Genomic DNA, 24496 nt, shown 5'->3' with positions numbered 1-24496 from the left:
GTGAAAATGGCAAATTCCATGCTATGCTTCATCAGAATGAACTGAGTGTAAAACTGTCAATATCATAATACCATTATGCAAGGGGGAGCGGGTGGCACTGTGGTCTAAACCACTGAGCCTCTTGGGCTTGTTGATTGGAAGGTTGGCAGTTTGTATCCGCACGACGGGGTGAGCTCCCATTGCTCTATCCCAGCTTCTGCCAACCTAGCAGTTTGTAAGCACACCAGTGCAAGATGTACCGCTGTGGTGGGAAGGTAAATGGCATTTCCGTGTGCTCTGGCACTCGTCACGGTGTCCTGTTGCGCCAGAAGTGGTTTAGTCCTGCTGGCCACATGACCCAGAAAGCTGCCTGTGGACAAATGCTGGCTCCTTTGGCCTGAAAAGCGAGATGAGCACTGCAACCCCATAGTCGCCTTTGACTGGACTTAACCGTCCAGGGATCCTTTACCATTAACCATTATACAAATCTATGGTATGATCACACTATATATTTTGTGTACTCTTCTGGCTACCTTGGATCAAAAAGGATATTGTAGAACTGGAAAAGGTTCAGAAAATGATCAAGGGATTGGAAAGGTTGAGGAAAGGTTACATAGCATCTGGGGCTTTTTAAGTTAAGAGAAAAAACAAAGAGAAGACATGATAGGAGTGTTTAAAAGTATCCACAGTATAGAGAGGTGGAGAGAGAATATTTTCTCTTCTCTCATAATACTATAGCCCAGGGTCATCAAATTAAGCTGAATGTTGGAAGATTCAGGACAAAGTAGTTTTTCACACAGCATGTAGTTAAACTGTGGAATTTGCTCCCATGAGAAGTAGTGCTGGCTACCATCTTAAAAAAGGTAAAGGTAAAGGTACCCCTGCCCGTACGGGCCAGTCTTGACAGACTCTGGGGTTGTGCGCCCATCTCACTTAAGAGGCCAGGGGCCAGCGCTGTCCGGAGACACTTCCGGGTCACGTGGCCAGCGTGACATCGCTGCTCTGGCGAGCCAGAGCCGCACACGGAAACGCCGTTTACCTTCCCGCTGGTAAGCGGTCCCTATTTATCTACTTGCACCCGGAGGTGCTTTCGAACTGCTAGGTTGGCAGGCGCTGGGACCGAGCAGCGGGAGTGCACCCCGCCGCAGGGATTCGAACCGCCGACCTTTCGATCGGCAAGCCCTAGGCGCTGAGGCTTTACCCACAGCGCCACCTGCGTCCCCCATACTCTTGCATTACACAACTTTAAATAAAGTTCCCATTCAAAAAGTAGAAGTTTATATGCTTTCAAAAGGTTCTGGGATTATTACTAAAATATAGCTCTGCACATGACTAATAAGTCAAGTGACTGGCATATCTTATACTGTTTCTGCTGACAACAGGACCTATGCAGAGGACTGGATTTCCCTCCAGCCACTCCAGGGACAGCCCACAATTTTCAGGCTTAACTCCACCGCCTCAGGGAGTTCAAAATAGCTTTTTTGAAAAACGGAAATCAATGCATTCTTAGGATACTGAATCTCACCCCAGCAGCTGGTGTTGAGATCATACACAGCCTTGGACAGTCCCAATTTTTACTTTTATTTTTACTAATTTTTACTTTTATTTTAACATTTATTTCAAGTGTTAGGAAAAATACCATCTTGGATGGCTTTAAAAGAGGATTAGACAAATTAATGGTGGATAAGGCTGTGATCTACTTCCACTTTTGGAGGCAGTATGCTTCTGAATGCCAGTTGTGGGAATCACAAGTGAGGGAGTGCTGTTGTGCTCAGGTCCTGCTTTGCGGCCTTAGGGCTTGCCATGGGCTTCTGTTTAGCCAATGTGATCACAGGACGCTGCACTAAGTGGGCCATTGCCCTTATCCAGAAGGCGGTGCTTATGTTCTTATGGCTAGGAGAAAGAACATCATTTTTGTCAAGGTTTTTGCTGGGGATTCCTACATGACAGCTTTTGCAAGAGCTTGGATGAGTTAATTAAGTGTACCTGATTGTCACAAGTTGCACGCAATCGCTGTATGGTACCAATCCTCACGCCATTTCCCACTTGCCCATTTACAAACTGAGAGAATTGCAGAGTTGGCACATGATAAAATTTTGTGCAACTCAGTAAAAGGATGGAGTTACTCGTGCTGGACAACTACATTTCTGCTTGCCTGCTTTTCTCTTCTTCCTGTGCAGTACTGGGGTTTCCCCCGATCTTCCTGAGTGGATTGGGGGGGGAGGCTCAGGGGGAGGAGAGTGAGGGGATCATTCCATTGGGCAAGCAGAAATGTAGTTGCATTAGTGGGAGACATTGTGCTGGTTTGTGCTAGTGAAACAGGTGAGTTGAATCTGGCCCTAAAGCCAAAATAACACACTGAGGATAACCTTGTTGCACAACGTGAACGGCAGAGTCAGGATGAAGGGATTTCCCGTTTGAATGTTCCTCTTCATAAGATAATGAAAAATAGAAATGAGTCACATTTAGAAAAAGCTAAATACTTTAGGATGAGACCTAGATTACAATTCATTTTCCTACTGTGCTACTTTTTGGTGTACATGGTTTGGTTTTATTTGTTTTTCATTTGTATTACTTACATTGTTGTAACTCACCCTGGAATCTTAGGATGAAGGGTTAATAATAATAATAATATGGAAGAAATTTAAAGACTATTTACAGAAACATTGTAAAATTAATGAATGTTAGAAGGATGTTGGAATGAAGTTATGTGGTTTTAGCAGAAATGTTATAATGGTTTAGGAAAAAATAGACTGTTAATTGGTGAAAGGAGGGAAAGTAAAGTTACATCATATTGAGATAAATTACAGAACAAAAATTGGAAAAGATGGAAAGTATCTGCTGAAATAGTTAACCGAATTAGAATACAAAAAAGGGACGTGTGAGGAGGTCAAGGAAACAAGCAAATGAAAGATAAGTTATGGGAAGATTAGTTGTGTTTTTTTCTTTTCTTCTTTTTTCCTTATTGTGATGTGTTGTTTTGTTTTTGTTTAATATGGTGTTATTACTTTTACTTTTGCTTTTTGTAACCCTTAAATTTTTTAATAAATATTTAATAATAATAATAATAATAATAATAATAATAATAATAATAATGGCCTGATTAAACATTAAATGCATGTAACATTACCCTGATGTCACTTTTTAAACAGTAGAATTGGAAGGGTGTGTGCTGAACCCTCTCTTCTTCCATTTTCTTGCACTAAATCACCTCTCCAAAAAATAGCTTCTCACTAAAATATGTATCAGAGCAATGTAACATCCAGAAGTGTGGAGAATTTTATACAGAGGAAATCAGTTAGGTATCCTATTCTGCCGCCAGCAGTTTGAATCTGTACAATCCCAGTAGGGCTGTATCACATAATCATTCTAAATATTCAAAACTAGCATGAGAACTAGCACAATATTATCCTACTTTGGGCTGAAACACTGCTGAACATGAAGTAGAAGGCTATATGTTTGGGAAGTGACAGAGGCATTGCGGTACAGTAGGTGGATTGATTTACTTGTGCAAACTGAAAAATTGTTCTTAATAATGCTGGCATCAGGGTTCTCAAGTTTGATAAGCACATGCTGAAAAGTCCATTTGTTTCATTCTATATTATAGGGCTCTAGCAATAAGCATAGATATTAGAAAGTAAATCCTGTTTCAAAACTAGGCCTTGCCAATACTTTCCATTAAACTAGAATCTCCAAACATAGTATCCAGTCAGGCTTATAAACTGCCTTAAAGTGTGGATCAGGCCACTTGCCCAATGTTGTCCATTCTGACAGCAGATTTCCATTTTCTCAAGCAGAGTTCTTTTCAAGTCCTGTTACTTGACAGCTTTCTTTTTAAGTGGGAGATGACAGGGATCGAGCCTCAGACCATGAGCTTGCTAACGTGTGCTCTCTCTCACCGCGCTGCTTCTTTCTCAGCTTTGATTTAGCAGTGAGAACCGCAAAGGTAACAAAATACAGAGAGACCTGCATAAAATACATTCACCAGTGGGTGACGTGCATTCCTTTAGAATACTGGCATTGCCAGGAGAAGGTTGCTCTTCCTTAGGTGCAAACTCCTCCTCTTACTGTCCTAGAGTTCCACCTACAACCCAGGCCAGTGTGTTCTGAAAGCAGCTCACCCTCTTAACTTTTACTGGAATAGCTCAGAGGACAAACTGCAGGAACCCTCTTCACTAACCTCTGCTTCACCCCTTTTAAGCTGTGAGTTTGAAGTTGTTTTCTGTTGAGATATGTTTTTTTTCAAAACTGTCTTTTCAGCGTTATCATTTTTAAAAAGCTTGTTTAACTTTTATGTATGCACTTGGCAATGAGTTACTATAAAGCAAATAAAACGATGTCCCAGCTGCCTGGAAGGAGTGATACGGCAGATAGCATTCACACCCTCATCTTTGTATTCCATTCCTTCAAGGATATCAGTAAGTAAACAGTACCGAGACGCTAATATGTTTAATAAAGAAACAATTTCTTGGGTCTCATGTTGTAACTGTGAGAAAGGTAACTCTTCCTATTTTTTGTTCAGGTGTTTTTCACTGATATTGTCCATTTGGTATCGGTCTGGATGACCGCCAGAGTCAGGAGTGTTCTGAAAACTTAGAACCGTCTCTATGGGTGTCTGTAACTAAGGGAGTTCAAAAGGTAGCAGTGAGTTAGGCTGGTTTCACCTGGGGGAGGGGGCTGGTTTCAAGTACATGCACCCTAAAGAATGAAGTGTTTAGTGATGTATTAAAATTAAATCTCTTTGAAGTGTTTCTACTCCAAAGATGCTATCTGCTAGGGTACTCTTCTGAGACACAGACATGAACTGGAGTTGTATCTGATGTGCTCTTGCACAGCTCCTGTTCATTTCAGTGAACTGTGTGGAGTAGCTCTTCTTGGCTGAATATACCCTTGGAGCAGTGGGCCTCTGTTGGGAAGTATGGCCTGTTTTTAATGTAGAAGCAACTTCTTTCCTGACTCCGTCCAGTGACCTTCTCTCCTGATACAACAGCAAGACCAGGACAATCAGATAAAAAGAAAAAAGAAATTCTCCAACTGCCCCTTAAAGCCTTTTGAGGTCCACATTGACCTTCACCTTGCTTTTTGATACAGTCTTTTTGGAAATTCTCTTGTGTATGCCCTGTTGAAATGAGCAGTAGCAGTATAACTACAAGGGTTGGGCTAGATGGTTATTAATATTTGGCATAGAGTATAGTTGTTAAGGCAGTGATCCACTGCTGCCTCTGAGCAGATGTCCCAGACAAAAAGAAGTGCGGACAGATCCAAAAGGCACGTTTAAATCACACAACTTCCCTCAAAGTATTCTGGGAATTGTAGTTTCCCTTCACAGGGCTATAATTCCTAGAACCCTTAACAAGCTACAGCTCACAGGATTATGTGGAGGAAACCATGTACTTTAAATGTGCATTGGGTGTCCTTTAAATGTATGGTGTGGATCTGCCTTAAGTCACCATCTCTCCTAGAAAAATGGTTATGGGACAATATGTGCTTTCTGTTGAATGAGCAAGAGAGTGGGGTGGCCACCTTGTATATTTCCCCCCAATACTGAGGAAAGTTCCCTGTTGGTATGGCCCCTGGCAGTTAGGTGCAGTCAAAGGCAATTACGGGGTGTGACACTCATCTCGCTTCAGGCTAAGGGAGTCTGTGTTTGCCCACAGACACCTTTGCATTACTATATGTTGGACCAATGAGCTTACACAAATGCCCCCAATATAAGAACGATGTGATGAATGTGAAGCTTTATGTACACAGCACATGTTGTGGCTGTATGATCCTAGCTGTGGTGAAAGAAACCCTGGGGTCTGCAGTCGCAAAGTTCAATCTGTTAGACAAGTAGGAAGAATGGGAGGGGCAGGAGAACAAGTGAGAAGTAACAAAGCCTCATCTAGAATGGTCCAACTCATTGAAAAGATGGTTTGACTATAGATGTACTTTAATAACCTACTTGCTTACTTAAACTTTTAATATTTAATATTTGTTTGTGTAAGGTTGACATCTTGCGGCAGCTCACTACCACTGTTTTTTAAAATTTATTATTTTAGTGATTATTTTTATAATTATGATGAATATCCATCTTGTATTTGTAAGTAGGAAGGTGGCTTGGAACAGGATTCTTTTTTTAAAAAAAGAAGCTTCCTTCTACTGAGTCAGAGAAACATTTGATGTAGCCAAGTCCCATCTCTCAGAAGAGTCTCAAGCAGAGGACTTTCCCAGCCATGTGTCTTGACATAACAACACAGGAAGGATTTCACTGATCGAACTACTTCTTCCTTGCTATGTGTATGATTTGGTTCTGTGGATTTACTACTCAGTTTCATTACACTAATGCAGTTCAGAGAGAAAAAAAGTCCCCAGTGTCTTAACACCTGGATTATTTTTAAGTTTTAAAATATGTCTCTACATAGTCTAAGGATCCCAAGCCTATTTTCTCAGATGGTATAATAAGCATGCAAGGGCTTATCTCCTAATCAATGTAGCATCTGAAAAGAGCTTTTTTCCCCTGTGTGTTGAAAAATACCATGAACATTTTTTCCATAGCTTTCATGTTATGTGATTTGTTTAATGTTCTCTTGCCTTTGGCAAGTCTTAGAAAATTATTTTCCCTTTAAAAGGCCGTCACCTCTTAGATGGTGCAAGGGAGTTGTTATATTCCTCTGTTATTTTTTTCTATATATTTACTTATCAATTCTATTCTCTGAATAGTTGTTGAAAGAACAAAAGTTTGTAAATTATACAACACCAAACAGTGAATCCAGTCCATGGCAGCAAGCCCAGACACTGTCAGATGTTTTTTCCTTTTCCTGGCTGGTTCTTGACAATTATTACGGATTACAGAAGTGTTAACATTTCTGTATTTAAACATTTTTGGTTGTTGTTTCTGTTAAGCATAGTCTGTACTCTATACTACAGCAAGTAACCTTTTGTTAAACAGAAGGGTTGGCATTAAATTACTATATTTCTGATAGAGATTGGGAGTCAAAAGACCCTGGTTTCACTGTCTGTTCCTGAGCCCTATGTTAATTGTACACCATAATGTTTTTTATTCCCCCATGTAGCTATCAAATCCAAATGTTTTTCATTCATTTTATATATTAATTTTCCAAATTTCTTATGCAAAAATGAAATTAGGCATTTACTTATGCTTAAGGGAAAATAGTGACAAAGTATATATTGTTCTTTCTACAATATCATGCTTGTTTTAGTAGATTCCCACCCAACCTAGTGATTCATTGGTTTGGGTAAAGAGCTGCTTAGTGTTCCCTAAATGGAGTGATCTCTTATGAAGAAGTTACTACCATTCTGCTTGAGAGCACACTCAGTTATCTTGACTTGCTGATTTTTACCTACTTCCTTTCTGAGGCTTCTACAAGGTCTCAGTACTCCGATATTTAATTCAAAAAGTTGCTATCTAGCAGCCCTTGCAAGGGAATATAGAATATGTTGTTCTTGATAAGGGCATTCTAGCTAACTCTTTCTATCAATGACTGAGATCCTGGAATGCTGAACAGTAACTGCAGCAGCTAACAGATGTAAATTACAGGTCCAGAAGCTGAATATTCAGTGTCCAGGAATTTCTTAAAGATTCAGTTTGGAATGGAGATGGCAGGCTACAGAGCAATCCTGGTGAGGGGTTGGGGATGCAGTGCACTGGACTCATCATCTGCAGCCCTACTGGCCAGGGTGAAAGGGGTGTGCCTCCTTTTTTTGCTGAACTAGCTGCAGGCTGCAGCAGAGAGCCCCTCACCAGAAAATGGTGGATTCAAAATAGCTTTGAATCCAGTTGATGACTAGCTCTGCTCTTCCTCTGCCCCAGTGGAGGCTTCAATGGCAGTGATGCCCAACTGAAGGACTCCTCTGTTTAATACCTATTCCCTCTAGCAGCACTGAGAAGGGGTTAAGATTGCAGCCTTAGTCTCTGTTGCAGTCATCAGGTTAAATATGAGATCCCGGGATAAAGAAGGAATCAATAACTGATTCCCATGTTTTGAAAACATGAAACCCACCTATTAACCAGGTCTGTCTCAAGCCTAAGAGAAACATAAAACCTCCTGCTTAGGTAGAACTTGGATGCAAAGAGAAACATGGTAGTCTTTGTATTAGCAAAGCCAGAGATTAGTTTTTCATGATGCACTTTATGTGGAACTGTTTTTGAAGTCGGTCTGGTAAGTTTAGCTGGTGCAGAATGTTGCTGACAGCAGCACAGCTGCACTGACTGCCTTTATATTTCTGTGACCAATTCAAAATTCTGGTTTAATATGGATCCGGGCAGCAATATCAGATGGAGCATCTCAGTGTGCTTCTTCCAAGAGATGTCCACATGGGAGAGGTCCTTTTATTGGTTGTATTTCTCTCAAACTTCCCACTCCAAAAAACCAACCAACCAACCAACCAACAAACAAACAAACAAACAAACAAACAACTATGGAATTTTCTCCTCAAGTTAAATAGTAAACAAAGGCAGCCATAAGGGTCCATAAGAAAAAAACCTGCAAAATCCACACTTTATTAGGACCAATCAGAATTCCACAAAAAACTGAGCAACATTTCCAGTTCTTCAGTGTATATACCGGTACATCAATGTATAATTTGTAACTTGGTGCTCATGTTTAGTCTGAATTTTAAAAGAACTGAAATGAGGCAGATTGTCTTCCATGCATATTGGAAAGATTGAAACAAAAGCAAATGTTTCATATTGAGAATACCTCTAATCATGTTCTCTTGGGACTGGTTTATACGTGCACATCTGAAGCAGTGAAGTCTTCCTTTGCATGTTGACTATCCCCCCTCAGTCTCATCTGAAAAGGCATTTCTCAAAAATTTAACCCTGCTACACAAAATTGCCAGTACAGTGGTACCTTGGGTTAAGAACTTAATTTGTTCTGGAGGTCCGTTCTTAACCTGAAACTGTTCTTAACCTGAGGTACCACTTTAGCTAATGGAGCCTCCCACTGCTGCTGCTGCCGTGCCGCCACCGCGCACTTTCTGTTCTCATCCTGAAGCAAAGTTCTTATCCCGAGGTATTATTTCTGGGTTAGCGGAGTCTGTAACCTGAAGCGTCTGTAACCCGAGGTACCACTGTATTACCACATCGAAATGAAATCCCACAAACAGCAATCTAAAGGAAGTAGCCTTTGTGTTACACTTTGCTAGGCTCAATAGAGACTGGATGACATGTTTCTAACTTCAAAAGTTCAATAATGAGCTTGTTCTAGAACCTTTTGAAAGGTTGTAGCCTTTGTATGTGTTTGCCAAGCTTTCCCTTCATTGTTCCACAGTGCTAAATCCATAAATCATTTGCCTGACAAATATTCATGGTTTCTTGAGGCAAAGCTGGAGCGTTAACTGGCATAACCTATTGAAATATTCCTTCGCCAAATCTTGATAAACTAAAACAACTCTCTAGTAAGCATTGCTGTTTCTCCTCCTGCCTCCTTCATTATTTTGGCACAAGGGTGCTAGCTTTATGAAGAGCTTTGTTGAACCCTATGATGGTGTCTTGCCATTCTATATGGGAGAGTTTTGGTACTGAAAACTGAAGGTCTGTAAGGAAGGGAAAGAGGTGGCAACTAAAAACATCTTCTGTCACTTGCAAATCAGCTTAAGCAGGTTGTCAGAACTTACTTTTTAGTTTTGATGTACATAGATTGTAAAAGGATGTTGCCCACCAAAATACTAGGATGACAAGAACAGTGCCAGGTAGACATGCCTTTAATGGAAGAAGTGGGGTGCGAAAGCACAAATCTAATGAAAATGAGCTTTTGTGAGAGTTGTTGTTGTTGTTTAGTCGTTTAGTCGTGTCCGACTCTTCGTGACCCCATGGACCAGAGAACGCCAGGCACTCCTGTCCTCCACTGCCCCCCGCAGCTTGGTCAGACTCATGCTGGTAACCTCGAAAACACTATCCAACCATCTCGTCCTCTGTCGCCCCCTTCTCCTTGTGCCCTCCATCTTTCCCAACATCAGGGTCTTCTCCAGGGAGTCTTCTCTTCTCATGAGGTGGCCAAAGTACTGGAGCCTCAGCTTCACAATCTGTCCTTCCAGTGAGCACTCAGGGCTGATTTCCTTCAGAATGGAGAGGTTTGATCTTCTTGCAGTCCATGGGACTCTCAAGAGTCTCCTCCAGCACCATAATTCAAAAGCATCAATTCTTCGGCGATCAGCCTTCTTTATGGTCCAGCTCTCACTTCCATACATCACTACTGGGAAAACCATAGCTTTAACTATACGGACCTTTGTTGGCAAGGTGATGTCTCTACTTCTCAAGATGCTGTCTAGGCCTGTCATTGCCCTTCTCCCAAGAAGCAGGCGTCTTTTAATTTCGTGGCTGTTTGTGAGAGTACTGTACAGCTATGAGAGTAACAAAGCAACTGTATGGCGAACAGAGTTATGATTATTTGCATATTGAGCTTTTTTAAGGATTAGGAGAGGTAGTGGTCCATACTGTCAGTTATTGGTTTAATACAATATAAGACTAAGCAGTCAAATTTAACTTCAATTTCACTAAAAACAAATTAAAATTTTATAATTTGAGAACATGTTTTTGAATACTTTTCAACACTCCCAATCCCCAGAATTTAAATCTGAAAGTTCTATTATATTGTGTTTCAATTGTGATCCTAGTTGACAGGTGAAATAGTAGTTTTGATTAAAATGCTTTCCACCAGTAATGATAGAGTGGAGAAATGACCCATTTTGTGATTATTACCAAGAATAGAGGCCAAATTTGCAATCAACTGTTGAGATCATCTATGTATTATCTCCATTCTCACTTGCTGCCTTTGACCAGGCTTATAATAGTCACCACATGAAGAATACCAATGGCTTTAACATACTGTATTTATCAAGAAATTCTTGAAACTCTGCAGATCTACTTCACAGAGAAACTGCTTGTATCCTTGTATTTGTTTCATGATAAGAAGGCATCATGGTGTTTTTAGAAACCTAAGTTTTAGAATTCCTTTTACTTAATCAGGAATTTTTGGATGCTTATAGTGTAATGTTTCAGGGGAATTGCTTTTGTACTATGTATTCTGAAAGTCAGCAGAAAAATATTGCTCTTGGCTACTGTCCTGATTAAACCAGACATTTTAATGTGTATTATGATAGGTTATTTGATGGATAGTCACCTGTACCCTGTGATCTACTGAAACTTCGCCATTTGGGTTGAGCCTTAGTTGCTCAGTGTCATAATTTCCCATCTTTTCCTTGATTAATATTTCCTTTTGTGATCTGAAGGGGAAATGTCTGGAGGTTTCTTTCTCCTTACAGCAATCACTTAGGATAAAGAGGGGGTGATCTGTTGTGCATTTTCCCCTCTTTAAAATGGAGAGATGCATTTTGTGGGGAAATTATAGTACACAGTAAGTTGTATAAAACACTTCCTGGAGTTGGCAAGAAAGAACAATTAAACAATGAATTTGCTTATAATGATTTTATATGAAAAATCATTGGGCTTTTCATATACTGCTGACTGAATTTCCATATTAGATGTCATGTGTTTTAAATGCAACTTTTCCATATGCAGTAGTCATCAGGATTGATGATTGATTCACATATGTATGTATAGTAGCTATTCAGTGACTCATGGCTGAATTATATCCATTGAAAAACACTGTATTTGAGATGACAGGAAAGCTCTGCCTGTAGTGATGTGTAATAGCTGTTTGACACATGCAAATCCAGAGAGTGGTCTGAAGGCACATGATACAGTCCAGCTGCTGAAACTAAGCAGATCTGGGTCTGGTCATTGTGCTGATCATAGCTTTCATATAGTTCTCAGGCCGTCTAATCAGAGCTCCAAGGAGGAAGAGGGGCGCTTTCTTTTTATCTCTCTCTCATCACTTCCTGTTGTAGCCATCAACTGATGAATATACAGCATGCCTATTTGAGGCAGTTAATTGCTTTTATTAACCCTTGCAAGTGCAAACATAATTGATAATAATTCTCTCATTTACAGTGGTACCTCGGGTTACAAACATTTCAGGTTGCAGACTCCGCTAACCCGGAAGTAGTACCTCGGATTAAGAACTTTACCTCAGGATGAGAACAGAAATTGTGCGCTGGCGACACGGTGGCAGCAGCAGGAGGCCCCATTAGCTAAAGTGGTACCTCAGGTTAAGAACAGCTTCAGGTTAAGAACACACCTCCAGAACAAATTAAGTTCTTAAGCAGAAGTACCACTGTATTTATTTTTCAGAATCAGTGACCTTCACTTTTATAGTAAGATTAAGTTCCACTAAGGTAGAACAGAATTAACATGCTTACAGTCCCCAATGGGTCTAAGCAGACAGAGCTGGGATGTGAATCCAATTCTTTTGGAATTATACAGGCAGAGATTAAAAGCAGTTTCTACATGGGGACATCTACAGATGTCTTCTGCATTGACAATTGTGAAATAGGTGTCAGACCTCTTCATGTGTTACTTTCATGAAGGACCAGTGCTGAGTGGCAGCACATACAACCTATCTTCAAGGTCATATGACTCCTCCTGGCCCCTCACATGTGTAGGGATAATGTCTGAGGAAGAAGCCTTTTCTTTTTTTTTAATCCATGTAGGTTCACCATGTGATTTTGAACCCTGGAAGACTCAGTTACTAAAGTCCAGCCAAGCATACGAGATAGAAAAGGCTTCCCACTTCACAGGGACAGCTTCAAAATTTATTCCTCAACACATGAGGCTGGAGCCATGTGACCTCAGGAGTAGAACTAAACAAAGATCTCCATGGCCCTTTGCATCTGTGTTTATGAGTAATGTGTGAAGCCACCCTACATAGGATGTTCATTCACATGTATTTCCTCCAGTGTTTTATTGTTTTTCAAATTACCTCAGTAGGTCATTGCAACAGGTGAGGTGAGTCTCCTTAATCCTTTGTTTCCACACTAAAAGCCACCCTGCCCACTATTTTCTTATACCTGTATATTCCACCATCCCATCAATAGAGAAGAGCTTCCAGGGGGTAATCTTTAGCAGGAAGTTTGACAGAAGTGAAAGATTAAGAAGGCTCTCTTCCTCTCTCTTTGCCCATCCCAGTATTCCACAGCACCTGCAGCCCTTCTGGCTGCATATGTAGATAAAGGAAGCGGTAGTAAGGGAGTGGAATCTATCTGCAAATGTGCTGCATGCAGGTTAACCCTGAAATATCTGGTAAACACAATTTCTTGTTTTACATGAGTGGCTTGTATTTCGGCATCTTGGTAGCTGCCTTTGCGCCCCCCCCCCCCGCTGTGTGTATTTATGTATTTATTTTTTTCAAATAAGAAATTACAAAATAAAATTGAAATGCATGCATCGCAACAGTGTCAGCACATAAAAAAGGTAAGTTACGGGAACTAACAAAAGAAAAAAAGCATTTCTTACATAAATCATCAAATGAAAAAATCCAAGTCCCCAAAACTCTCTCCTGCTTCATTGAGATTAAAATGCACTTAAATACCATAAAAATAAATGTTAGTGGTCATCATAACACCTCAATAAACATCAAAGAATATTTACTAAGTCTTAAGTAGACCATTTTAGGAATGTTAGCAAGTATACTCTAGAAAAGGGAAGCAAGCCATTAAGAAACGAGCCAGTCTAGATTGGCCCCCACTTTAGCCTAATGGATAAGCTTTTTCCATCACCAAACTGTATCACAATTGTGCCCGTTAAGTGATTCTTATAAGCAAAAGGCTCTGGTTTCTAGCCCTGTGAACACACAAAGCAGTGACGAGAGCTGTTCTTTACACAAAAGGAAGCTTGTCATGGAAAGGAGTAAAATCAGGTCCCTCTGCCACCTTACTTCGTTGTGGTTCACTGCCCTCCCTGCCCCATTCCAGCTCCACTACAGGGAGTGAGTCAGGCAGGGAGAAACAGCAGAAAGCAATAGAACATAGAAAGGTAATGAAGGGTGGGGAGGTTCACTCTTGTTCTCTGTGCAGTCCTTTTTGAATCAGTACTAAATCTGCAGACCCCAAAATGTGAATGAGCAAACGTGTTTAACGTGTATGTGGCTGCATCTCATGTCTGACTAGGGCCACAGCTTTTTGAAAGAGCATGCAACCCCTGAGCAACAGAGAAAGAATCTTCTGTTTGGAAGGTGTTGTCACTGTACTTGTAGATATGTGTCTGGCTTAACACTTCCTTGCCACACCTTGTTAGAAGAGATTGTATCTTCAGTCATCAGGCAATCTGAAAGCAAAGGGTACACAGGAAGATTCGTGCCTGTCTCTTCATAGTTCTATTCATCATTGTGTTGTTGTTTTTTAAAGTTCTTCAGAACTGAATGAGTTGCATCATTATTTTTAAAAAGGAAGAAAAAAGAAATCTTGTGACACTTGACTTGAAGCAAGAACAAAGACACCATAAAAAATTATCAGGTGGAACACTGAAAAGATAAGGCATGAATCCTTCTGTGTACTTATTGCTATACAGTTGTCTGATGATTGAAAGGATGACCTCTTCTAGCAAGGTGTGGTAAGGAAGTATGAAGCAAAACCCTTTTTTGCTGGCACAATGCCATCAGTTTCTAGACGGAAGGATGAATTCTCCCATTGCTCAATACAGGAGATTCAGTTTAATGTCTGGAACAGCCTGCAAAGTTTGTAATCTATCAAGGAGAACACAACCCACCAGCCACATATGGTAGCCCACTAGGGGCTTGATAAACCCCTCCTATTTGCTGCCTGCCTGGCACTGTAAAAACTGTTGTTCACTGCATTCATTTTGTGGGTTATAAGTTGTGCAGACCTGATACAAGGTCATATAGCACACAGGAGGGGAGAGTGCTTTTGTGTTAATGTTCTGCTTGCCGGTTTCCCATTGACATCTGGTTGGCCACTATGAGAACAGGATGCTAGACTAGATGGGGCATTGGCCTGATCAAGCAAGTTATTCTTAGGTTCTTAATATTTAAAGTGGCAATATCTTTCAGATGCATGACATTCCCTTCTGCTTTTGATAGAACTGCTTCCCATGTATCATCATCATCAATGGTAGTAGTAGCAGCAAATTTAATACATACCCTTTACCAGCAGGTTCCAGGGCAGGTTATAACACTTTACAATTCAGTATTAAAAACAGTTACAGCAAATTAAAGTCACAGTAATAGAGTGGGTGCTGAAAAACACATCCTAGATGTCAAAGGCCAGATAGAAGAAGAGTGTCTTTGGCATTCCCTAAAAGCTGTATAATGAAGTTCCTAGGCATGCACCTTTGTGGCAAGCTATCATCCACGTATTGGGGACAATTCCCTCCAAAACCTCTGAGGACAGCTCCTAGCAGTTTCATATATCTGTCAAATAGCATGAGGGACAAGATGGAACCCTGCAGGGCATCACAGGAAAGCAATCATAGTGTTGAACGGTGGCCTCCTGGAACTACTTTCTGGAAACAGTCTTGGAGGTAGGAGCAGAACTGTGGAGGGTACAGCACCTTCAGTCCCTACCTCCCTGAACCATTCTGGAAGCATACCATGGTCATGTAGAGAAGCCAAGTGCTATCACATAACCAGGGCTGCCTAGCTTTCTATGGGCCCCATGTTGGAGGCCCCCAGTAGCTCCTCCTTTGTCATACAGATGCAACTGGGTGCTGCCTGCTGCAGGCGCTCCTCTTCCTCCTTGCTGCTGTCCATCGGCTCTCTTTTACCTGTAATTCTTTGGCATTCCACTCAAGCCACCATGTGTGGGCAGCCTCCATGGAGGCATGGCAGGAGCTGAAGTGTGGGTGGTGAAGACTGGGCAGCAGATTTTCACCAGCTGCTCAACAGTGCAACCTGCTGGGTGCTGGCAGCTGTGAGCTCAACCAACTAACCTACAGCTCACGTTAAAAACAACCAGTTCAAATGATCAGGCCTGCCATCAGTTTTGACGCCTTGACACTAAGATGCACCCAACTGCAAACCATCTAAATGTAGGCTTGTAGTATTCTGTTGAATATAGACAAATGGCTTGGCAGGCAGCGGCAGATGCCATGTTGTAGCTTAGTAGAGCCAGTCTAGTTATCTTGATAAAAGATGACAGTTTTTCTTGGGAAAGATGGTTTTAAAAGCAGCATGAGTTTTATTAGCTGTGATAAAGGATTCTTTAGAAATCAGGATAGACAAGACTAAAATCTGAATGGTGATTCATATGTTGTGCCTATTTTGTACACCTGACAGGAAGGGTGTGTGGCAAAGAACAGAGGAAGGTTGTGTTTCAGCGTCACTGAGTTATCTTATATTATTTCTATATTGTTTCCTGTGATAGCTTATGTTACCATGAGTCACTACTTCCTTAAAAAATAGAAATGCTCACAACTAAATGGGGATTTCAATAGAAAACCTAAGTGCCATTGTGTTATCTCTGGATAAAAAGAGCCATTAATATGTGTCAGCGTCATCCAGGAGAAATATGATTCTGAACCTTGGGTGCTGGAATGTTCTGGTAAACTTCTTTTGTGTACCCTCAGACTTTAATCACAGCACTGTCAAGTAGTATCTCAGGTTTTGCCTGTATTAAAGGTTTTGATTTCACCTCAATTCACGAGCACAATCATTTTATAGAGAGGAAGTGAAGGAATGTTACCACAAATGAGTGGTCTTCTCTAATCACACAATTGGCACAGATGGTGTTTCTTTCTTACATCCACATCCATTGTGAACGCAACACAATTCTCATCTTCTCTCTTAAGTTATAGACACATGAGGTGGGGAACTCCCTTGTCCTGCCTCCTTCTGTTAGACAGCAGATTGCAGGAGTAAATGAGTGTGGGAGATTGGGAAAAGAGGGAAACAAAGAGGCACAGGACATGGGAGCAGCAAAGAGGCGGAACAGAGCAAAACGGGGAAGGTTAAAGTTAAGGCCTAGTGAGAAAGAATGAGAGTCCAGTGTGGTCCTCTTGATGTACAACACATTTGTGAATCACCCTCTTAGATCTGCCATTTGCTACCATGGCTTTTTAGAAAGCCTAATAAGTTTTCATTTTCCTTTTTATTTTTTATTTTACTGCTAACAATTCCAGTTTAAGAGAAAGCTGGACAAAGGAGGGGGAGGGGGAGGGGGAGGGGAAGGAGCTTAATTATTTTATCCTTCATTAAAAGATTCCAAAGCAGTATATACAGATGTGAAGAGTATGATTTATGTACCATATAAATTCAACACAAAAACAACCGATAAACATAACTACGTATATGTGTGGCGTAAGCCACCCATTAGTGTTCATGATCTAATGGCTTATTGTGGGCATTAGATGCTTGTTATCAAAACAGGGGGGGAAAACAACCCTAAAATGACAACACTAGCCTTATTTGAGTTCTAAAGTTCAGGCTGTAGTCTGGATTTAACAAAAGAATGTGCATTAAGGCAGAGAACCATGTGGAACATTGGGTCAGGACTTTGTGATTTTGCAGGAACAGTTACTGCTGCTGTTCAGTTTTAAAACAAATTAAGCATTAAGTTTGGTTGCTCACACAGTTTTCTCTGTCTTCTTTGGAACCTGGCCACATGTAGTATGCACTCTGTGCAAAAATATAAAAACCTAAATTTTGTGCCAAAGTAATCCAAATTCTGTGCAGAGAAAACCTGGATTGTTTGGCCAGTAAAAACTATGCATTTTGTGGGCATTTGCATTTTGTGCTGATTTTGTATAATTTATATTGCATATCATAGATGTGGAGTGGCAAGAATCTACACAGGGTGCTGGAGCTCCACTTCTCAACATCGGAAATCTTATTCAGGCATATATTTTGCTTCCAAGATTACACCAAGAATGATAGATAGATGGTAGATAGATAGATGATAGACAGATGATAGATAGATGATAGATAGATGATAGACAGATGATAGATAGATGATAGATAGATAGAGGGTATAAAAACAGATTTTTAGGAAGCTGAGTTTTAAGATCTTAAACAAATTCTGCGTTTTCTCTCTGCTTTAGGATAATTACAGGATTCACATAAAGGTAAAGGTAAAGGTACCCCTGCCCGTACGGGCCAGTCTTGACAGACTCTGGGGTTGTGCGCCCATCTCACTTAAGAGGCCAGGGGCCAGCGCTGTCTGGAGACACTTCCGGGTCACGTGGCCAGCATGACATCGCTGCTCTGGCCAGAGCCAGAGCCAGAGCCAGAGCCGCACACGGAAATGCCGTTTACCTTCCCGCTGGTAAGCGGTCCCTATTTATCTACTTGCACCCGGAGGTGCTTTCGAACTGCTAGGTTGGGAGGCGCTGGGACCGAGCAGCGGGAGCGCACCCCGCCGCAGGGATTCGAACCGCCGACCTTTCGATCGGCAAGTCCTAGGCGCTGAGGCTTTAACATTGCCCTGGCCAAAATCTTCAGCATGTTCTGAACAGTTACTACCTGATGTGCTATTTGTGCACTTTCTTTTTTCATGTTCATAAAGAAGGAGCGCAAAAAGCTTATCAACCTTAGTCACTTTTATAGCAGGACCATGTTGATCATTTTATTGTCCTTTATGACAACGCAATCTTCCTTCTAGAGATTTAGAAGTGATTCATTAATTTTTTTTACTAGTCTGGGGCTTTTTTGATAACAACTAGTCTAACAAAGTGTATCACTTATACTCTCCACATCCCTGTGTACTATGGTAACATACCAAATAAAGAAACTTTAGTGAACGGATGCTTACATGGTAACAGTGATAGCCGCAGCTGTCCTTTGTCAAGATGTCACAATTACAGTAATGATGGCAACTGTCATTTAGGTATCATAGCTAGTCCACAGGAACTTTTATCTGCAAGTCACACACCTGCATGAAGAAAGTAAGCAAGCAAGCACGCACTGTCAGTTTGTATAGATTGGTCATCAGTCTCATATATTCCTTGTATTGATATATTATTGTTTGCACTCACTTCCTGTTCTTTGTCATTTTCATTGGACTTCCTTCGATATTAGCAGACTTGTCCATTCTTATCTGTTTTTTCCACAGTTTTATGCATTTTTATCCTCTTTCACCTCCAGACAAGCCCTTTCATGTTTAAAACAAGTTATTTCTTTTGCCCATGTGTGTTTCATCTAATGCCTGAACACTGACCTAGGGAATCTGCCTGCCTCTAGGAATGTAATAGGAATTCTTCTTCTTCTTCTTCTTCTTCTTCTTCTTCTTCTTCTTCTTCTTCTTCTTCTTCTTCTTCTTCTCCTCCCTATTCCCCATCCACTTCTCCCTATTGCCCCAACCACTCTGGGCAGCTTACAATGTAATAAAAGCAGCAAAACGTCAAACTTTAAGTACTTTGGAAAGTTGTGTACTTGTCTATCTGTTTGACATCTGATGGGAAGGTGTTCCACAGGGTGGGTGCCAGTTTTCTTTCAGTTTGCTGGTATTACCTACAGGAGAATGGTATTGTAAATGCAAGCAAGCATAATTTGAGGGAAGAAAAGGACGCAACTGAAGCTCAATTCAGCATTGTGTTGTGGTGGATGTTCTGTCTGGGGAAGCATTCTAGCTTGCGAGGCACAGCAACCCCTCTCCTTCCCCCATGCACTGTTCTGGGTGTTTCCCTGACCACCCAAAGAACCAATTTCAGGTGACATGGAGGTAGGGTGGAGAGGGAAGAATGCTGTATTGTACAAATGAACCTTATTGCACAGGGCTTCTGTTAGGTGAATGCCATCCATGGGAGCGACAGAGGTGCCATCTGATGGCATTTGGAACTCTGCAGAACCAGTGGTACCTCTAGTTACATACTTAATTCGTTCCGGAGGTCCGTTCTTAACCTGAAATGTTCTTAACCTGAAGCACCACTTTAGCTAATGGGGCCTCCCGCTGCTGCCACCGCGCCACAATTTCTGTTCTCCTCCTGAAGCAAAGTTCTTAACCCGAGGTACTATTTCTGGGTTAGCGGAGCCTGTAACCTGAAGCGTATGTAACCTGAAGCATATGTAACCCAAGGTACCACTGTATTGGAAAGGGTTAGAATACTTTTTGGCCAAATCCTTTGCAGTGTTCACTTCATCTACTAGCACGTCAATTACTGCAATTCAGATGACTGAGTACTAGAATCAGAAAACAAGTGTGGTATAAACCCAGAAATAAGCAACTTCTCTGTACTCTTTTAAGTTCACTTTCCAAAGTTTGGACTTTGGACTTAAGTCTTTTATCAAAATTGCCTTCAGCTATTTAGGACTGATAAAGAGCATTTTATCAATATTCACTTAATTTGTTTACTGTAAATGTTTCAGTAAAATCTGACATCCACATTACGCTATGGGAGAGACAAAGGGCATAATCCACAGGAACCTCTCATGTGCACACCTCAGTGTAATTAAATGGGAGCTGGGCAACAACAATTCAGGAGGACTTGCTCAGCACATGTCCACCAGATTTTGCCATGAGGAAAGCCTTATTATGTACCTTAATGCTACTGTTTCTGTATTTTATTTATTGTCTGGCTCTTGCATGCCAAGGAGAAACTGCAGTAGATAGTCAATAAGGTTTTTAATTGCAAAGATTTCCTGTGACATGAGTGTTAATGAATGTCAAAGCAATAACAGAAAGGACATTACTGGTTTAATGATTGATAGAATGAGGTGGGATAAAGCATCAGGTATTTTGCAGGATAAATGACTACTGTTCTGTGTTCCTTTTACATTAGCAGTATCAACACTTAGATCACATGGGAAGAAATAATGCCTCAGATGAAGCAGAGGATCATAGCTTGTTATTCATTAACAAACCAGTAATGATAATGTGCATTTCATTGGATATTTTCATACTTATTAATGGCAGAACACAGTGACCAATATTTGCCACTGAATTCAGCAGAATTGGCATGGGGCAGGTCTCATAAATGGGCTCCAGTGTTTTGCTTTCTGATCCTTATGGCTCTCATTGTATTTACAGATACTGCATGCTAAAACTTTGAGAATTATTTCAGTAGGACTTTTAACCAAACAAATTTGGCATAAAGGCAGCATTACTAAGACCAAAACTGCTCATATTCTGAGTCCCCTCCACCCAATTTGATTTCTACAAGAATAAGCATATTTGGTACCTCATACCCTTCACTCAAGAATAGTGATGCAAATAAAAGGTTAAGGAAATTTGTTATTTGTTATACATTTGCTCAGTGTGAATGCTTTGTTCTGAATATGACTTTTGCAGAATTTTCAATCTTTTTTATAAAAAAAGCACTAATGTATGTAATAAGGTGGACTAGTGGTGTGGGTAAGCAAGAGAGATTGAGAGTAGTGTGAGTGGTGGCTGTAAAGAACCTTAGCCCTGTCCTTCCAGTGTTGAGTGTGAAAGGTGTGCAGGGGACTTTAACTTGTATAAAATTAATGTGATTAGAACCCTCCTGCTATGTCATCAGGGACCTCAGTTGTACAGAGGGTTCAACTCACATCCAGTTGGGTAGTTGGGGACTGAATGTGTGAGGCAGAAGTGCAAGGGTACCTTTCAAGCCCCCATTTTTCTAAATTGTTTTAGGTGAATGTCTGAACACAGCAAACATGGTCTCTGATACAGTCATTAATCAGATCCACATCTGATTTAGATCAGCAGTTCTAAAGCATCAGGTTCTCCAAAACCATTGGCTGCGGCTGTTGGTTTTTATGACCTTTTGTGAAAGATGTGGTGATTTTTGGCTATATTTCTCATATTTTTGCTTACTGCAGAGTTTTATTTGTCCTGTCAATTGTATCCAGGTTCTTCAAATATTCTTTGCTTTAAGAGACATCCAAAAGTTGTTTTGAAGTTTGCAAAGTTCACTCTTTTCCCAATGACTTTGCCGAGTCCCAGATGGTCTCTCCTGTTGAATTCAGTGCCATTGGGTTGTCCCTCCTTCTGAAGGTCAGTGTATCACGTTTTAGTGGCAAGGCTTGAGAAAGCACAAATATATCGTTTGTCGGAAGCACATGTTGAAGTGCTAGCGGTGATTCTTGTTCAGAGAGCCTGTTAATGTGGTAATGAAATGCACAAAGCAAAGAGGTTCATCCATATAAATGGGTAATTTAAATAATGAGGAAGGAGGAAGGATGTGGCTCAGTGTCAGTACTGATTAATTAGGACATAAAATAAATAACCTGCTTAACAGCATTGGTTGCTTCCACTAGAAGGTACCCTGTTAGTGAGAAATGAAGTTAATGACAATGACAGTCTAATTACAGGTTTGTTAAGTGGATCTCCATTATGAAATTTTCCTAAATCCAGGGGCTTGTTGGTAGGTATACATTACTTTATTCATTTAACGAAACCCTTAGTAAAGACCTAAGAAATGTAATGTGCTGTTCTGAATTACTTGTCATTTGTAAGCTTCCTCCGTTGCAGAAAAGCAGCTATGGCTATGCCAAACACACTGGCTGATCCAGGCCCCCTTGTTTGATGTCAGTGTTGATGTAATGGTCCACCACTATGTAGTTATGAATAAGTGCATTTATCTAATGTATGGCCACACAGGGAAATAATGAACAGATGTTAACAATAATTTTTAATGGCACAGTTCTATGGTTGTTGCTTTTTTTTAATAAAGTATGGTCAGAATGTATGGATGCTTTATTTATTAACACTTTCAGTATCATAAACTCAATTGCACCTAGGCTAGGCCTCTAGAGATGTGCTGAGTAACATTTAATAAAGCAGAAATATACTAGCAAACAAAATATGTCTTAAATTAGCTAGACAGTTCGCCACAGGCTTTCCTGGTTTCAGCTGTGAAAATGAGAGAAATGCAAAATCCAGTTCTTGACTAAAAATCAGATTATATGTACTATGTTAGTATATTTCTTGGCCATAGGGTATAAATTGCCAAGTAAATCAACCTCTGCAAGCAGACTTCTAGATATGTGTGTATTTGTGTATTCTATGGCAGTGCCATGAAAGAATGTGCTACCAAAGGAACCTTTATAGGAAGAATGTAAAAAATAGTAAACCCTTGGAGTTTTGGATGTCTTTTTCAGCTTCTCCTCCTCAAACATGGTTCATCCATACCTTCTGTGTCCTTGCGCTATCTGATTTCTACCTGTTCTTACTTTCATTGTGACCTGAAAGATATCCCAACAATTCCTAACAACTCAGTTAGCCAGCTTAATGTTTAGTTTTCCCTAAGGAGGAAATATATTACTCGTTCTATTACCAGGGTAGCTGCTGGGAGAATTAGGGAGCCTATGCACAAAAAGCTGGTATAAAGCAAGCTTGGGTTCATTAGGCTGGTGTAAAGTTACACCAGATCCAAACCCTGTTCAGCACTGGACCGGCTGCTGCTCTGCCTAAGCTTGGCAGAGGAAAAGCAAGTCTTCAAAATTGTGTTCTATGCTGCGTTGGCAGGTCATGGGACAGAGCCGAATGGGCTTTGCATCCAGCCTAAGTTCCCCCCTCTCTGGACCTTCCCCCCATGCCCGTAGAATGCCCCTTTTGGGGACTTACACTAGCCTTGACTCACTAGCTTCAGATTAGCTGGTTTAGCTCCCACGGCTGTAATTGACATTTGGTGCTGTATTTCTGATGCATTCGGATACAGTACTCCCTTCTCTGTTTTTGCTTCTCCTCTTCTCTTGCAGTAGATAGCTATTTCTGTCTGATCTGATCCCCCCCCCCCGTGCACTTCCTACCTTCAAGAAACACAGTGTGTTCACTTACTACAAACTTTGGCAGTGTCTCCCATTAATATCAATAACTAAGGCTGCTGTGCAGAAGCTTATTCTACTTCTTACATGGGCAAAATAAGTATATGATATAAGGGTGAACACGCTCTACAAATATTTGTTTAAAACCAAAGAAAAATACTTGATTTTTAAATGTGCTGTCCGCAGGCTCCTTTTTCAGTTTCATTATGAGGTATGACATTGCATTTTTAGTATGAAGTCATTCCCGTGTTGTTATGATCTAGAAAGTCACTTTGAATTCAAATATGAAATGAGACCATCCATCATGTTAACAATTTAATTACCTCAGTATATATTTTTTCAGCAAAAGGGGGGAAAGCCTATTATTTGTTGTATATCTTATTACAGATTCATTGCCTCAGGACGGCAGGGCCTGTCAGTAGGGTAGGCCTTGTGGTTAGAAATGCCAAGATATGAAGTAGATAAGACATGTAGTCCTTCTGCCTTCTGTTGAGGCCTACTCCATTTTTATGTTCGCTCGAGGCCTTTACCTGTTAGATTCCCTGTAATCTTTGTTGCTAGAGTGGAATGGTGACTTGTAAAAGTAATGAAGCGTGGCGAGGATATTGAAAGGGTCGAATAAAGTAGAAATGTGATATTTTCTATCTTTTCTGGACCCAGGAAATAGGACTCCCGCTGTTGAGTCTAGCTTGGGAAATTGCCATCACATTCCCCACAAAACAAAAGTTGTGAAATGTATTGTTCAAAGCTTTTGGAAGAGACAAAGTAATCAATGCAGGAGGTTTTATCTGATTGTCTAACCATCTGGTTTCCCAGTGACTGAAGGTTAAGCATTGAGGAAACCAGGGGATTATAACTGGTGTGGTAGGAAAGAAGGGCAAACAGCTGAAGAGCTGATGGTTTCAAAACAAAACAAAACAAAACAAAAAATAAAACACAGAACCAAGTTTTTATTTATAAATTGCGCAATATAATTGAGA

At 40.7% G+C, this 24496-nt stretch overlaps 1 protein-coding gene across 13 annotated transcripts in view; it reads left to right on the top strand.

The window, feature by feature from the left end:
* The window catches only part of MECOM (MDS1 and EVI1 complex locus), a 488986-nt gene that overhangs the window by 267649 nt on the left and 196841 nt on the right, over positions 1-24496 (top strand). Inside the window, exon 1 of one of the 13 annotated variants that reach the window (XM_079977614.1) lies at positions 4077-4182. The exons of the other annotated variants lie outside the window; for them this stretch is intronic. The gene's annotated coding sequence lies outside the window, so the exon portion shown is untranslated. Of the gene's footprint in view, positions 1-4076; positions 4183-24496 lie in introns of those variants that run through there. 13 annotated transcript variants of the gene reach the window in all.

Source organism: Podarcis cretensis, assembly GCF_951804945.1.
Source record: "Podarcis cretensis genome assembly, chromosome: 5".
Taxonomy (NCBI): Eukaryota; Metazoa; Chordata; class Lepidosauria; order Squamata; family Lacertidae; genus Podarcis; species Podarcis cretensis.
Note: the sequence above shows the minus strand (reverse complement) of the source record. Positions and strands in the feature narration are given on the sequence as shown.